Source organism: Aotus nancymaae, unplaced genomic scaffold (genome assembly GCF_030222135.1).
Source record: "Aotus nancymaae isolate 86718 unplaced genomic scaffold, 86718_ANA_hifiasm-v0.15.2.pri h1tg000058l, whole genome shotgun sequence".
NCBI classification, from domain to species: domain Eukaryota; kingdom Metazoa; phylum Chordata; class Mammalia; order Primates; family Aotidae; genus Aotus; species Aotus nancymaae.
In genome coordinates, this window is record NW_026988472.1 from 5,662,472 (window position 1) to 5,678,691 (window position 16,220).

Below are 16,220 nucleotides of genomic sequence, written 5' to 3' on the forward strand. Positions count from 1 at the left end.
CTCCTGGCTCAAGCAATCCTCCCACCTCAGCCTCACAAGTAGCTGTGACTCTAGGCATGCACCACCATGCCTGGCTTTTTTTTTTTCTTGTAGAGTTGGAGTCTCGCTATATTGCCCAGTCTGGTCTCAAACTCTTGGTGTCAAGCAATCCTCCTGCCTCAGCCTCCCAAAGTGTTAGGATTATAGGCATCAGCCACCATCCCCAGCGCCTGTCGTTCTTTGAACTTATCTGTATACAAGATGTTCCAGACCTATCCTATTGTTCCTTGCCCCAGTTTTGTTATCAGTCATCTCCAGTGAACTCTGGTTGAGAGGGTTTGTTTTAATGGAGAAATAATCTCATTTATAGGAAGAATTATTTAGGAATGAGGGAAAATTTCATAAAATAGGAAAGAAAAAATTACTGTAGTGACATCCTTGAGAAGGTGAGAAGAGATGACATTTAGTTTCTAAATAGAGGGGTTGGCCTTCGCTTAGGAGCCCGGTTGTCCGTAACAATAAGCGTAAAGATAGAGAGTATACGCATAAATGCTATTTAGGTGGGTGGATGTTATGGAAATTATCTTCTTGTTGCCTTTTTTATTTTCTCAGTGAAATGTAAGTAATGTCATCAGCTGAGAATAAAGTTGGGGGAGGTAGTATGTATTAGAATTTTAATAATAGAAGTACAGGTATTAAATAGTTATATAGAAGAATGGTAGTAGAATGAATGAACAAGGGAAATGTAGTGAGATTGCCAGGCAGCATTAAGGATCCTCTTGAGGGGAGAAGGATCCAAGATGGCTGAGTAGGAGCAACTCTGGATTGCAGCTCCCAGCTAAAGCGTGGACGGTGAGTGGTTGCCGCATTTCCAGACGGATTTTTATTGCCCACAGACCAGGAGATTCCCAGGCAGAGTAGTGCCACGGGTCTCCAGTGCAGCTGTTTCGGCCGGCGTGGCAGGTCTCCACACAAAAACTCACACAAATCTGGGCACCTTTTCAACTGACTACTGGAACGCCTGGGAGACAGAGTCGCCCATTCAACTGAAAAAAAGGGGACTGAAACACAGAGCCAGGCCAGGAGATTCCCGGGCAAAAAAGCAGCATGAGTCTCCAGCGTGGCTGTTTCAGCCAGCGCAGCGGGTCTCCACACAAGAGCTCACACAAATCTGGGTGCCATTTCAACTGGTGACTGGAACGCCTGGGAGACAGAGTTGCCTGTTCAACTGAAAAAAAAGGGGTCTGAGGCAGGGAGCCAGGTGATCAGGCTCGGCCGGTCCAACCCCCACAAAGACCAGCAATCTGAAACGCTCTGGATTGAGAGTTTCACAGCAAGCACAGCTGAACCCGGGACGGTCCAGCTCTGTGGGGGAGGGTCGTCTGCCATTACTGAGGCAGTCCACCACTACCGAGGTAGTCCACCATTGCTGAGGTGGTCCGCCATTGCCAACGCAGTCCGCCATTACCGAGGGAGCCCGCCATTGCCGAGGCAGTCCGCCATTACCGAGGCAGCCCACCATTACACAGAGAGTCCGCCATTACAGAGGCGGGCCGCCATTACCGAGGCAGTTCTAACTATAAACAGGACTACAGGGAAGTTCACGCAGCAGCTGGGCAGAGCCCACGGCAGCTCAGCAATGCCTCTGCTGGCAGACTGTGACTAGGCTGCCTCCTCATTGGGCAGGGCATCCCTAAAAAAAGGCAGTAGCACGACAGAAACTTATAAATAAAGCCTTCCTTCCCAGGACAGAGCACCTGGAAAAAAAAAGGTGGTTATGAGTTCTGCTGCAGCGTACTTAAACATACCTGCCCAGCAGCTCTGAATGAACAACGGAGCTCACAGCTCAGCACTTGAGTTCCTATAAAGGACAGACTGTCTCCTCGAGCAGCTCCCTGACCCCCATATATCCAAAGAGTCACCTCATAAAGGAGAGCTCAGACTGATATCTGGCAGGTGTCCTTCTGGGACAAAGATAGCAGAAGAAGAAACTGGCAGCAACCCTTACTGTTCTGCAACCACTGTAGGTGAGCCCCAGGCAAGCAGGGTCTGGAGTGGACTTCCAGCACTACTACAGCAGAGGGGCCTGACTGTTAGAAGGAAAACTAAGAAACAGAAAGAAATAACTTCATCATCAAAAAAACAGGATGTCCATTCAGAAACCCCATCTGGAAGTCACCAACTACAAAGACCACAGGTAAATAAATCCACAAAGATGGGAAGAAACCAGCGCAAAAAGGATGAAAATACCCAAAACCAGAACGCCTCTCCTCCTCCAAGGGATCACAACTCCTTACCAGCAAGGGAACAAGGCTGGATGGAGAATGAGTCTGATGAATTGACTGAAACTTCTGTCAGAAGGTGGGTAAAAACAAACTTCTCTGAGCTAAAAGAACATGTTCTAACCCAATGCAAAGAAACTAAGAACCTTGAAAAAAGGTTTGACGAAATGCTAACGAGAACAAACAGCTTAGAGAGGAACATAAATGAATTGATGGAGCTGAAAAACACAACACGAGAACTTCGCGAAGCATACACAAGTTTCAGTAGCCGAATTGACCAAGCACAAGAAAGGATATCAGAGGTTGAAGATCAACTCAATGAAATAAAAAGAGAAGGCAAGATGAGAGAAAAAAGAGTAAAAAGAAACGAACAAAGCCTCCAAAAAATACGGGACTATGTGAAAAGACCTAATCTACGTTTAATAGGTGTACCTGAATGTGACAGAGAGAATGAATCCAAGCTGGAAAACACTCTTCAGGATATAATCCAGGAAAATTTCCCCAACCTAGCAAGGCAGGCCAATATTCAAGTCCAGGAAATACAGAGAACACCACAAAGATATTCCTCAAGAAGAGCAACCCCAAGGCACATAATCATCAGATTCACCAGGGTTGAAATGAAGGAGAAAATGCTATGGGAAGCCAGAGAGAAAGGTCGGGTTACCCACAAAGGGAAGCCCATCAGACTCACAGCAGATCTCTCAGCAGAAACACTACAAGCCAGAATAGAGTGGTGGCCAATATTCAAAATCCTTAGAGAAAAGAACTTTCAACTGAGAATTTCATATCCAGCCAAACTAAGTTTCATAAGTGAGGGAGAAATAAAATCCTTTATGAACAAGCAATTACTCAGAGATTTCATCACCACCAGGCCTGCTTTACAAGAGCTCCTGAAAGAAGCACTAAATATAGAAAGGAACAACCAGTACCAGCCACTCCAAAAACATACCAAATGGTAAAGAGCATCGACACAATGAAGAAACTGCATCAACTAACAGGCAAAACAACCAGCTAGCATCAAAATGGCAGTATCAAATTCACACATAACAATATTAACCCTAAATGTAAATGAGCTAAATGCCCCAATCAAAAGACACAGACTGGCAAATTGGATAAAAAGCCAAAACCTGTCTGTGTGCTGTATCCAGGAAACCCATCTCACATGCAAGGATACACGAAGGCTCAAAATAAAGGGATGGAGGAAGATTTACCAAGCAAACGGAGAGCAAAAAAAAAGCGAGAGTTGCAATCCTAGTGTCTGATAAAATAGACTTTAAACCAACAAAGATCAAAAGAGACAAAGAAGGACATTACATAATGGTAAAGCATCAATGCAACAAGAAGAGCTAACTATCCTAAATATATATGCACCTAATACAGGAGCACCCAGATACATAAGACAAGTTCTTAATGACTTAAAAGAGACTTAGACTCCCACGCAATAATAGTGGGAGACTCTAACACTCCACTGTCAATATCAGACAGATCAACAAGACAGAAAATTAACAAGGATATCCAGGACTTGAACTCAGACCTGGACCAAGCAAACCTAATAGACATTTATAGAACTCTCCACCCCAAATCCACAGAATATACATTCTTCTCAGCACCACATCACACCTACTCTAAAATTGACCACATAATTGGAAGTAAATCACTCCTCAGCAAATGCAAAAGAAAGGATCCTCTTGAAGTTAATTATTCTAAAGAGTTCATCTCTTTGTTGAGTTTGGCCCTTCTTTTTTTTTTGCTAAGTTTTAGTGTTTCTCAAGGGTTTGATGATTCTTGTTCTCCTTTTTGTTCAGTCATTGTTTTTTTTTTTGAGATGGAGTTTTGCTCTTGTTGCCCAGGCTAGTGTACAGTGGCATGATCTCGGCTCACCACAACCTCTGCCTCCCAGGTTCAAGTGATTCTCCTACCTTGGCCTCCCAAGTAGCTGGGATTACAGGCATGTGCCACCATGCCTGGCTAATTTTGTATTTTTAGTAGAGATGGGGTTTCTCCATGTTGGCCAGGCTGGTCTTGAACTCCTGACGTCAGGTTGTCCGCCTGCCTCAGCCTCCCAAAGTGTTGGGTTTACAGGTGTGAGCCACTGCGCCCGGCCTGTTCAGTCATATTTAAGGATCCTGTTCACCTGCCTGATTTGTTTACAATAGCCTGCCTTGCCTCTAGTTATTGTAGAGGAGGGACAAATTGTGTTGGGAGCATGTTTTCTTAGTAGTTTGTTCCCTATAGATTTGTTCTTCCTTTTAGGCTCTACCTTGAGTTTTTGGGCAAATTTCCTTGCCACTCACTGTTTAGCAAAAGTTGGGGTTAAGAGTGGATAGGATTGCCTAGCCTAATTCACCATGTCAGTTAATCTCCCAGATGAATTCCCCGATACCAGGCAATCTTCTGGTATCCATTCAGTAGCTTTACAGCTTCCCCATATCACTCCTAACTTTGCTGTAGTTTTCTCCTATATGTGTGTGTTTGAAGATTTGGTTTTCATATATTTTGTTCCCTATGGATGTGATCTATTGGTTTCTGTTCTTTTGGAAGGTTCTTTACCATTTATGGTCTGTGGATGGGATTCTTTTTAGGTTTTCTGGGATGTTATGACTTTATTCTAGTTTTTGGTTTTTTGCTTTGAGATGGAGTCTCGCCCTGTTGCCCAGGCTGGGTGCAGTGTCACGATCTTAGTTCACTGCAACCTCTGCCTCCTGGGTTCAACCAATTCCCGGCTAATTTTTGTATTTTTAGTAGAGACAGGGCATGTTGGCCAGGCTGGTCTTGAACTCCTTACCTCAAGTGATCCACCAACCTCGGCCTCCCAAGTGCTAGGATTACAGGCATGAGCCACCATACCCGGCCAGTCCAACTTTTTTTTTTTTGAGATAGAGTTTTGCTCTTGTTGCCCAGGTTGGAGTGCAATGTTGTGGTCTTGCTTCACTGCAACCTCCACCTCCTGAGTTCAGGCAATTTTCCTGCCTCAGCCTCCTGAGTAGCTGAGATTACAGGCATGCACCACCATGCCCAGCTAATTTTGTATTTTTAGTACAGACGGGGTTTGTCCATGTTGGTAAGGCTGGTCTCGAACTCCTGACCTCAGATGATCCACCCAACTCGGCCTCCCAGAGTGCTGGGATTACAGGCGTGAGCCACTGCGCCTGGCTCCTAGTTTTTTAAAGTAATCATTTCTGTTGCATTCTAGAGAATTAGGTAGTTGGTAGGACAGATGTTCATTGTTACCATATTGATTCAGTCACAGAATTTCTTTTATCTATGTGAATAATGTGGATTGACATTATAAGGGAAGAAAACTTAGTGATTTTGTTGTTGCAAACATCTAGCATTGACAACTAGAAGCAGGGCTTTCATTCAGGTTTTTGTTGATATTGTTTTCATAAGTACTGACTGGATTGGCCAGATTTCAGAGTTTGAATGCATCAGGAATCATTGAAATGATTCCTGAATCAGGACTCGTTTTCATGGCAAAATTTACATATTAGCATAGCTGAGTTGTGTATTTGTAAGATTACTCTAGGAATTGTGGTTATTAGCATTTTCTATTTTACTATTTCATAGCTTAGCTCAATGGAATAATTTGCTTTGTTAATTCCATTTTCTTAATCAGTGAAGGTAATATCTTTATACTTCAGTCTTCATTTTAATTCTAGGCATGTATATTTTAGACCCATAAAGATAGTTACTGTGGTTATGAGTGGTTTTAAGAAATTGGCTTTGTCTCTGGTGACATTTCTATTCTTTTAGTGCTTACAAGACGGTACAAAAACTATATGAAGAATAGAATCTGTTGATGTGTGTAAAACTGATGTTAATTGGTGAAAGATTCTCTATGTTCCATTTGTTCAGAAATATTCATGGGCCTACTGTGAGTGAATGTTATTAAAACAATCCACACGTGTATTCTGGTAAAGACCATTTTATTATATAACCAGTTTCTGAAACTGGCTATCTGCTTCCTTACTTTCTTCCTCCCTCCCTCTTTCTTTCATGTTTTTTTTTTTCTTTTGAGATGTGATTTCACTCTGTCACCCAGGCTGGAGTGCAGTGGCACTGTCATAGCTTACTGCAGCCTCAAACTCTTGGGGTCAAGTGATCCTCCCGCCTCAGCGTCCAGGTAGCTGCATCTGAGGCATTCTAAGGGAGTAAAACTTATAATTAGGGAGTTGACATTTTTTGAGGACCTGCTATGTATCAAGCAGTGTCATTTAATTTAATCTTCACTGTAACTTCCTCTATAAAGTAGTTAATTGCATTACATGAAAATATTTGTGTAAAAATTGAGAAAGTTATATCTAATTTCTCTAGAGAGAGATTCTGGTTTCCAGGCAATCAGACTATTTCTGTAAAAATGCTGTTTAGCATAGTATTGTATTTATATGAAATTGCTTTATTCTAATTGAAGGGAAATCTGTTTAAACAGTGGGTGTGTTTGCTGAACATTGTCAAAAAATGTTCCCAAAAGGCGTGTATTGCTTGGTATATATTCATAATGTTGAAACTGGTAATGATAAGGACATTAGTCATTTGGATTGATTTCCAGTGACATTATTCAGCCCTCTCCCTTTTATAATGTAAATCAGTTAGAATACTGAAGATGAAGTGGGGAGAACCTTTCAAATTGATCTCATTCACCAGGAAGGAGCTAGCTTCTTAAATAGCAGCATAGTTGAACTCTTCAATTTTGGGGGTTGGTAGAATGAGCTAAAAGACTGATTATTTGTGGATTACTATGAGAAGGTATTTAAGGAAAAGGCAAACTATTGTTTTGGGACGATAGCAATTATGAAAGCTTTTTAAAATAATTTTATCATACTATACATGTTATATTCTCAATTTTTAGGTGTACATTCAATTTTGAAACCACAATTCTAACAATTAGGACTTAAATATTAACTATTGGTTTTAGTATAGATCACCAGTTTTTATAGCACACATTTCTATTCTTGATTTTTAAATTTTGCTAAGTGCCTGTGTAATTTAAAGAATGGCTTTGTGTAATTTTTCAAAGTTACTTGGGTTTGAAATTTCCGATTCTTTGGATATCTGAAACTGACCTTTCATTTACATTCTCACATGAACAATAACTCACTGGGCATTAAAAAAATCAATTTACAATCTTTTTTCCCATCTACATATTTTGTTCTTTTGTCTTCTTCTAGCTAATGGTTCAGAAGAGAAGCCTAGGCCTGTCTGATTTTTTTGTTCCCTTTTCCTCGTAAGTGCTTATAGGTGGCATTCTTTATCCTTATAAGTAAAAAGTTTGGTATATATATATTTTTAATTTTCAGAATTCTTTTGGTATGGTATACATCTTTTATATGTCTTGGGATGGCTCTTTTATTTCCTCACATGAAAATAGCTTTTTAGGCTGGGCACAGGGGCTCATGCCTATAATCCCAGCACTTTAGGAGGCTGAGGCAGGCGGATCACCTGAGGTCAGGAATTCGAGACTAGCCTGGCCAACATGGTGAAACTCTGTCTCTACTAAAAATACAAAAAAAAAGTTAGCCGACCATAAAAAAGAATGAGTTTATGTCCTTTGCAGGGACGTGGATGAAGCTGGAAGCCATTATTCTCAGCAGAGTAACACAGGAACAGAAAACCAAACACCGCATGTTCTCACTCATAAGTGAGAGTTGAACAATGAGAACACATGGACACAGGGAGGGGAACATCACACATGAGGCGGCTGTGGGGGATGGGGGAAAGGGGAGGGAGAGCATTAGGACAAATACCTAATGCATGTGGAGCTTAAAATCTAGATGATAGGTTGACAGGTGCAGCAAACCACCATGGCACATGTATACCTATGTAACAAACCTACACGTTCTGTGCATGTATCCAGAACTTAAAATTAAAAAAAAAATTAGCTGGGTGTGGTGGTGGGCGCCTGTAATCCCAGCTACTTGGGAGGCTGAGGCAGGAGAATCACTTGAATCCAGGAGGTGGAGGTTGCAGGGAGCCAAGACTATGCCGCTGCACTCCAGCCTGGGCAACAAGAAAGAAACTCTGTCTCAAAAAAAAAATAGCTTTTTAAAAATAACTTTTCTTCTCATAAGTACTTTTTAAAAGTACAGAAATTTATAAAGAAAGCTAAAGTTACCTATGAGCCTACCTCTCAAAAATGAAACTTGAAGTTTTTCTAGACATTTTTCATGCTATGTATGCTTGAAAAATGTCTAGTATTTTATCAGAATTGAATCATACCAGCTATTTTTAAATGTCTTTTTTTTTTACCAAGGTATATACAGTCATTAAGGTAGCCTAAATGTGCAGTTTGATGAGTTTTCATGTATGTATACCTTTATGAAGTACAAATGAAGATATAGAACACTTCCAGCCCCCTAGAAAGTTCACCGATATTCATCTACATTACTGCATATATCAGTAGTTTGTTTCATTGCAGTTAGTTGTTCCTTTGTAGAATATACCACGATTCAGTTATCCATTCTCCTATCCATGTACATTAGGATTGGTTCTAGTTTTTGGCACTTATGTATAAAGCTGCTGTGAGCTTTCCTGTATATTTTTTTGGTGAATATATGCACTCATTTCTCTTGTATATATACTTAGAAATGGGATTGTTAGGTCACAGGATAAGGGTAGTATTAGCCTTGCCTTACAATGCCAGACAGTTTTCCAAAGCTGTTGTACCAAAATACGTTGCTGCTGGCAATGTATGAGACTTCCACTTACTCTGCATCTTTATCTATGCTTAATATTGTCAGTCGTTTAAATTTTAGCTGTTCTAATGGGTTCAATGTGGTCATATATTGTGGTTTTTAACTTGCATTTTCCTGATAAGTAATGATGTTGAGCATTTTTTCATGTAAGTATTAGAGATTCAAATACATTCTTTGGTGAAGTGCCTATTCAAATCTTTTAATTTTTTTTAAATTTAGTCCATTTTAATTTTGAGCGATTCTTCAACCTTTTTCTGTCTTTCTTGACAGTGTTGAAATGCAGAGGCCAGTTTTTTGTAGAATGTCTCTCAGTTTGGGTTTGGTTGAAGTTTCCTCATGATTATATTCAAATAATGCATTATTGGCAGGAATACTGTGTAAGTGATGTGTTCTTCTCAGTGCATCATAATAGAAGTAATGCCAGTTTGTCCCGATATTGGTGAGGTTAACTTTTATTACTTGGTTCAAGTGGGGCCTGCCAAGTTTCTCTGCTATAAAGTTGTCATTTCCCCCTTTATAGTTTATGAGTTCTTTGTTGGGAGATATTTTGAGGCTATGTAAATATCCGTTTTTTGTTTATTGCTGCATAGTGCTCCATTGTGTATATTTTATTTGACTCGTACTTTAACATATATTTGGATCTTGACTTCTCAACATGTTCACCATTGTCATGCTGGTCTAATTCAGCTCTTTTTCTTTCTTTCTTGTTTTTTTTTTTTTTTTTTTTGAGACAGAGTCTCGTTCTGTTGTCCAGCTTGGAGTGTGGTGGCACGATCTCGGCTCACTGCAACCTCTGTCTTCCAAATAGTGGGGAGTACAGGCACCCACCACCACACCTGGCTAATTTTTGTATTTTTGGTAGAGACCAGGTTTCACCATGTTGGCTAGGCTGGTCTCGAACTCCTCACCTCAAGTGATCTGCCTGCTTTGGCCTTCCAAAGTGCTGGGATTACTGGCATGAGCCACTGTGCCTGGCCTCATCTCTTACTTGAATAATTGTAGTAGTCTCCTAATTGTTCTTTCTTTTGTTTTTGTTCTTTTGTAGCCTTTTTCTTCTTGTGGGACGCAATGATACTTTTAAAATGCAGGTCACAACACGTCTCAGAGACCCAAAACCTCTCATTGCTCATTTCTCTCATAGTAAAAGCCACAATAATGTACTTAATAGCCTGCAAAGCCCTGCAGGATCTGGACTTCCCTGCACAACTCTCTGACCTCGTGTAGATTTTCTTTGGCTTCCGTTTTCCTTTTTTTTTTTTTCTTTTCTCAGACGGAGTCTCACTCTGTCGCTCAGGCTGGAGTGCAGTTGTGCATTCTCTGCTCACTGCAACCTCTGCCACCTGGATTTGAGGGATTCTGTTGCTTTAGCCTCACAAGTAGCTAGAATTACAGGCGCATACCACCACACTAGGCTAATTTTTGTACTTTCAGTAGAGATGGGGTTTCACCATATTGGCCAGGCTAGTCTTGAACTCCTCACCTCAAGTGATTCACCTGCCTCGGCCTCCCAAAGGGCTGGGATTACAGGCATGAGCCACCGTGCCTGACCCCATCTTCCTCTTGAATGATGATTAAACCCTTTCATAGGTCTACAGCTTGAGGACGAGGAGATGTACACTTTCTGTATATGAGTAAGCATATTATGGTTTTTCTGTACTGAAATATGGTTTACTTTTACTCCCATAGTAACTTATCTAATGTTCTGAAATAATCAAATACATTAAAGATTATGATCTCTAACATGCAGGGCTGCCACAATTTTTCCTTTCGGCATCCTTTCTCATTTAACTTTACTTATAAGATCTCTACCTTCCAGACTGCAAAAAGGCTCAGTCTGTTCTCTCCTTTTCTTCTCCGATATGCATTCTCATTCTTGCCATTAAAAAAAAAAAAATGTTAGTTGCTCCTACCAAATACCTGTAGAAAGCTTTATCGGGCTGAGGCGAGACCAGTGTCTGATCACTTTGCCAGTTCTTACAGACCTTTGGTCACTCAACAGGGGGCAGTATTAGAATAAAAGTTTGAAGTGTAAGTCTGCTTTCAGTTAGGCTCCCCTCAGTTCAGTTCTATCTGCCTTGTAGTTAATGGAACTTCTTCCTAGTTCCTATCACTCTTTTATCTGTCATAGTTCCTATCACTCTTTTATCTGTCAGTCTTTGTAGTGCTGGTATGTTTTCATCATTTTGGCCTATGTAATAGCCTGGATGTCATTATGTGAGTTTTATCCTAGGAACTGTGCTTTGGATCAGTTTTTTAACTTAGGGTAAATTTCATTGTTCAGGCCTGGCACAGTGGCGTGTGCCTGTAATCCCAGCACTCTGGAAGGTCAAGGCAGGAGGATTGCTTGGCCAGCCTGGGCAACATACTGAGACCCCCATCTCTACAAATTTACCCTAAGTTTTTTAACTTAGGGTAAATTTCATTGTTCAGGCCTGGCACAGTGGCGTGTGCCTGTAATCCTAGCACTCTGGAAGGTCAAGGCAGGAGGATTCGAGGCCAGCCTGGGCAACATACTGAGACCCCCATCTCTACAAACAATTTTTTTTTGAGACAGTCTCTGTCACCCAGGCTGGAGTGTAGTGGCACAATCATGCCTCACTGCAACCTCTACTCCCAAGTTCAGGCAATTCCTGTGCTTCAGTCTCTTGATTAACTGGGATTACAGGCATGTGCCACCACATCTGGCAAACTTTTATATTTTTAGTAGAGACAGGGTTTCACCCTATTGGTCAGGCTGGTCTCTAACTCCCAACCTCAGGTGATCCACCTGCCTCAGGTGTGAGCCACCACACCTGGTCCAAATTTTTTTTTTAAAGAATTAGCCAGGTGTGGTGGCACGTGCCTGCAGTCTCAGCTACTCAGGAGGCTGAAGTGGAAGAATAACTTTGAGTCTGGGAGGTTGAAGCTGTACTCCAGCCTGGGCAACAGAGTGAGACTCTGTCTCAAAAAAAAATGCTGTTCAGACAGAATCTTGGCTTCACCAACAATTGGGCTTATGTAAGACAATGTGTTTATAGATGAAGGATTCTATATAAATATTAAAATACGGAATTGGGCATCATGCACAGCAATCATTTTCTTTAATTAAACAAGCAAAAATTCCACTGTTAACCAGGTATATACACCATACATACAGGCTTGAGCCAGTTTGTGTCAGGTTAGACCTGAGTTTCAATTTTGGCTCTTTGAACTCACTGTGTGACTTGAGGAAAGTTATTTAATCTCTCCCAACTTTGGTTCTTTTTGTGTGTGAAATGCTTTTAAATGCCTGTAAAAGTTTTAAAATGCCTATCTTATTTTGCAACTTACTTTTAACTATATAAAAGTAAGATGGCTTGATGGATAGATATGGGATAATGTACATATAGTAATATCCCATAGACTATGGTTGGTGGTGGATATATGATTTATTCATGGAACATTTCAAGTTTTCTATATGTTGGAAAATTTTTATAATGTTAGAAAAAATGCCTGTATTGCAGGCTTGTTAGGATTAGGCAATATAAAATATGAGAAGTGTCTGGCATGTAATAAGTGTTCAACAAATATTGGTTGCTAAAAGTACTTCAGGGGAGAGATATGCTTTGTAACATCAATAACATGATAAAGCAATTTATGAAATGTTTAAAAGGACATCTCAATTTTACTGGTCTCCTTTACTCCATAATAACTGCATCAGAATCTCTGGGATGTTGTACATGAGCTTAGCTTTTTATCTCTTTGTTCTTCCCATCTCCCCTTCTGTTCTTCTCTCCTTCCCTGGCTATTATGAAGTGCAGCCAGGGCTGAGAACCGCTGATGGGAGGAGGAGAGGAGTGGTGGAGCAAGTAAAGGAGAAAGATCCTCTTCAACCCCTTCCCAAGGTTTGGCATTGCATAAGACCCCGGAACCAGTTAGGGGAGCCCCAAGAATATAACCAAGATTGATTCCCCATTCCTTCCCTAGCAGAAGTAGCTGTATCTACTTTTTCTTCTTCTTCTTTTTTTTTTTTTTTGAGACAGAGTTTTGCTCTTGTCACCCAGGCTGGAATGCAGTGGCACTGTCTTGGCTCACTGGAACCTCGGCCTCACCGATTCAAGCAATTCTCCTGCCTCAGCCTCCTGAGTAGCTGGGACTACAGGTGCATGCCACCATGCCCAGCTAATTTTTGTCTTTTTTGTTTTTTTGAGACGGAGTCTTGCTCTGTCGCCAGGCTGGTGGAGTGCAGTGGCGCAGTCTCGGCTCACTGCAACCTCCACCTCCTGGATTCAAGCGATTCCTCCACCTCAGCCTCCCGAGTAGCTGGGACCACAGGCACATGCCACCATGCCCAGCTACTTCTTGTATTTTTAGTAGAGACTGGGTTTCACCATGTTGGCCAGGATGGTCTTGATCTCTTTACCTCGTGATCCGCCCACCTCGGCCTCTCAAGGTGCTGGGATTACAGGCGTGAGCTACCGCGCCCTGCCTAATTTTTGTCTTTTTAGTAGAGACAGAGTTTCACCATATTGGTCAGGCTGGTCTCAAACTCCTGACCTCAGGTGATCCACTCACCTCAGCCTCCCAAAGTGCTGGGATTACAGGCATGAGCCACTGCGCCCAGCCCACTCTTTATTATATATGTTTAATGTCTGACTCCAAGGTCTCCATCAAATTTATTTTGTATTCTCACTGCCTCTTAGCACAGTGCCTGCTACACACCAGGTTTCCAATAAATGTGTGAAGGTAGAAAGAAATAAGAAAGGAAAGGGTGACATAGGAAGAAAAACTGTGCCATAAAAATGTTCATGGTCTGATATTACCAATCCTGGATATTAATCTGAAGAAAATAATAAAAAGGAAGGAAAAAGCACATAGTACAAAGCTTGTTTCATAGTGAATGTTAGCTATGGTAGCCATCTCTGTATTTTTATTTATATGTAATAAAAATTGGCAGTGAAGTTATCCAGAAATAGGGGAGGAGTTAGATAAATATGAATACTTACTGTACTATCATGTACCCATTAAAAACTAAAATAATGCAGGCCAATAAAGGTAAGGAAAAATACTTAACATATTTTAAAGAGCAGAAAAAAACTGTATAATTACAGCTATTTATATATATGACAGAAGCCTATACTATTATAACAAATGTTAGAATCATAGCCATGTTAGGGAAATAGCATTCTAGGTGATTTTTCCCATTTTCCTACTTTTTATAATGTTGTAATATACATTTAATCATTAAACATTTTTGTAGGATAGCAAATGCCAAATATAAAGGAAAATGAATACTTTCACAAACCTCTGGTAGGACTGTTTGAAGTAAAAAAAGATTATAAAAGAGTACATACATTATGATTACATTAAAAATGTGTGTGTTTGTGTGTGTGTGTGTGTGTGTGTACAGAAAATGGTCTCAAAGAATATACACCAAGGTGTTAAACAAGCTTATCTTTATTCATCTTGCTTTGGTAATAAGAAGAAAATAAATTAATTTTGTACAAACAGACTTATCAAGCCTCAAATCTACCCTAAGGCGAGTCACCATTATATCAGTATGCAACACGATAGTACAAGTGTCGCTTGGTATCTGTAGGGGATTGGTTCCAGACTTCTCTTGGATACCAAAATCCAAGGATGCTAAGCCCTACAGTTGGCCCTGCAGAATCACACACATGAACTCAGCCCTCCATATCCAAGGGTTCTGAGTCCTGAAAATACTGTCTTGTCTTTTTTTTTCTCTTCTCTTTTCTCTTTTTCCTTTCTTTCTTTCTTTTTTTTTTTTTAAAGACAGGGTCTTGCTCTGTTGCCCAGGCTGGACTGCAGTGGTATAATCATAGGTCACTGTAACCTCAAACTCTTGGGCTCAAGCAGTACTCTTACCTAGGCCTCCCAAAGTACTGGGATTATAGGTGTGAGTCACCATGCCCAGCCAGAATATTACATTTTCAATCCAACGTTGGTTGAATCCATAGATGCAGAAAGCACAGATACAAAGAGCTGACTGTAGTTTTAGGCAAAAGTAAAAATGGGCCAGGCATGGTTGCTCACGCCTATAATCCCAACATTTTCGGAGGTCAAGGCAGGTAAATCACTTGAGGTCAGGAGTTTGAGACCAGCCTGGCCAACATGACGAAACCCCATCTCGACTAAAAATACCAAAAAGAAAAAAAAGCTGGGTGTGGTGGCACACACCTGTAGTCCCAGCTACTCGGGGGCTGAGGCAGAATTGCTTGAACGTAGGAGACGGAAGTTATAGTGAGCCGAGATCACACCACTGCACTCCCGCCTGGGGTGGCAGAGCGAGACTCCAACTCAAACCAAAAAACAAACAAACAAAAGTAAAAATGAAACATTTCATTGAATTTGAAAGACATCTGCAAAAATGACCCGGCACCTCTTTGTAAATACTAATTTTGAAAACCTTAGAAATATTATGACAGAGCTTAACTTATAGCTGTCAGATATGAAGGCAGATAAACCAAACATTGGCCATGATTCTGAGCACCAGCACAAAGTAGCATTAATAACCTCATTAATAATTGCAAGTGATTATAAAATATAATTCCATATTGTTGTATAGTAACTATGTTTTGTTTCTCTTTGCTTAGTACATACACTTGTCTCTGGATTTATGCATCAGGATGCCATGTTACTGCTCCAACTTACTGAGACTATACACAAATTTGTTAAATTAGATACATTTTGTTGAATCTTAAGTGGCCAAAAATCTATTTGCTGTAGTATTTGCTCTCAAGGTTTAAACAGTGATTATGTTAAAGAACTAATTATCTTATCTATAATTAGAAGCTAGTCCAGGAAAACATTTCTCGATATGGGTTGATTAGGATGAAATAGTTTGAAATGGTTTAGGGAAGTGGAGGAATTTAAGTAGAGTCACGGTATGTAGAAGAGCCTAACTTATACAGAGGAGCTACAGTTTGGTGTGGCTTCAAGCAAAGAGATGAGGCTAGATAAGCAGGTGCAGACCAGTTAATTGAGAACATTATTTACCATCTGAAGGACCTTAATCTTATAGAAGACGAGGAGCCATCGTGTGGGGTTTAAACTGGGTAAATAAACGATCAGTTTTGTTAGATTTGCATTCTGAGATCACTCTGTTGTCACCAGTGGCAGTGCATAGAGGATGGATTAGGTAAATGTAAAATTAGTTTCCAGTGGAGTTGGTATTTGTCCTATTAAGAGCTTAAAAACTTTTCTCCTAGAAGCCAATGTTACAGCTGCTGACTACTAATTCCTTGAAGGGATAGTTGAAATAGTCTAGTGAAAAGAGATGAGAGACAGA

At 40.6% G+C, this 16,220-nt stretch overlaps 1 protein-coding gene across 2 annotated transcripts in view; it reads left to right on the forward strand.

The window, feature by feature from the left end:
• Positions 1–16,220, forward strand: part of WNK3 (WNK lysine deficient protein kinase 3) — a 176,505-nt gene that overhangs the window by 91,751 nt on the left and 68,534 nt on the right. The window lies entirely within an intron of this gene.